Genomic DNA, 1,220 nt, shown 5'->3' with positions numbered 1-1,220 from the left:
AGTAGTTTGTGAAGTTATAAATATTGTTTTGGCTAGGTAACTTTTGACGACGAGTTTGAACCTACACTAAAAATGGCGCCGTTGCCGGGGACGGTGTTAACTTGATTTGATTTTCTTTAATAGTTGTTAGTTGTGTCTTTCTTTACCTTGGGGAAGTCAATCTTCTCAAGGTTGTTCTAATTGTTTTCAAGTTGTTTGATATTTTGCATGTATAGGAGATCACAAGGTAACTTGTTACCCATTGATCTTGAAATTGAAAGAACTTTGACCAACAATAGAAGACTTGCTAGAGGTACTTTGAGAGGTATTGGAGAGATTGTGGACATTCAACCAAATAACATTGAGTTTACTAACCCTTTTGCAAGAGAAGGAGAGGATAACCCAATACAAAACCCACCACAAAATCAACCCACAATGCCTAAATTTTCATCACATTCCGTACCAACCGAAGAGAACCTACCAAATGGTACTCCTACACCATAACATTTAACCGGTAATTTCATTGCCAAATCCGCATTCATACAATTAGTTTAGAGAAGTCAATTTGGGGGGATGCCTAGTGAAGACCCTCACTCACATATGGAGACTTTTTGTGACTATTGTGTTGCGATTTCTCAAACCGGAGTTACTCAAGACCAAATCCGATGGGTCTTATTTCCTTTTTCTTTGATTAGTAACGCAAAACAATGGTTGAAAAGCCTAGACAAGGCTACTATTGGTATTGATTCATGGAAAAAATTGACACTTGCTTTCTACAAGAAATTTTATCCTCCGGAGAAGACTAACATGTTGAGAGCCAAAATCACCGGGTTCAAATAAAGGGATGAGGAATCTTTGTATGAAGCATGGGAGAGATTCAAGGACACTTGTCGATCTTGTCCACACCATGGACTTAGCGAGTGGTTCCTTGTACAACAATTTTGGAATGGTCTATATGAAGACTCCCGAAACATTCTCAATATGGGATCCAATGGTTCGTTCACGAAGTTGATGACAATTAAACATGGAATAAAATTGAGAAAATGACGGTCCATAACCCGCTATATAGTAGACCTCGGAAGGATAATAGAGGAGGAAAACATGAGGTGGATTCCATTACTCAATTGGGTGCTCAACTAAGTGCTCACATTGACACCATTAATTTGAAGTTTGAGAAGGCCATGGCTAAACTTGAAGAGGCCTCCAAATCACCCAAGCAACATGTTAGTGCTATGATGGCA

At 38.9% G+C, this 1,220-nt stretch overlaps 1 non-coding gene across 1 annotated transcript; it reads right to left on the bottom strand.

The window, feature by feature from the left end:
• Positions 1-786: 786 nt before the first annotated feature.
• Positions 787-893, bottom strand: LOC141625108 (small nucleolar RNA R71). The gene has a single exon (XR_012534905.1). It is a non-coding gene; the product is annotated as a small nucleolar RNA R71 (small nucleolar RNA).
• Between the last annotated feature and the right edge of the window lie 327 nt (positions 894-1,220).

The sequence above is a fragment of the Silene latifolia genome, chromosome X (assembly GCF_048544455.1).
Source record: "Silene latifolia isolate original U9 population chromosome X, ASM4854445v1, whole genome shotgun sequence".
Classification (NCBI taxonomy): Eukaryota; Viridiplantae; Streptophyta; class Magnoliopsida; order Caryophyllales; family Caryophyllaceae; genus Silene; species Silene latifolia.
This window is presented reverse-complemented; position numbering and strand designations above follow the sequence as displayed.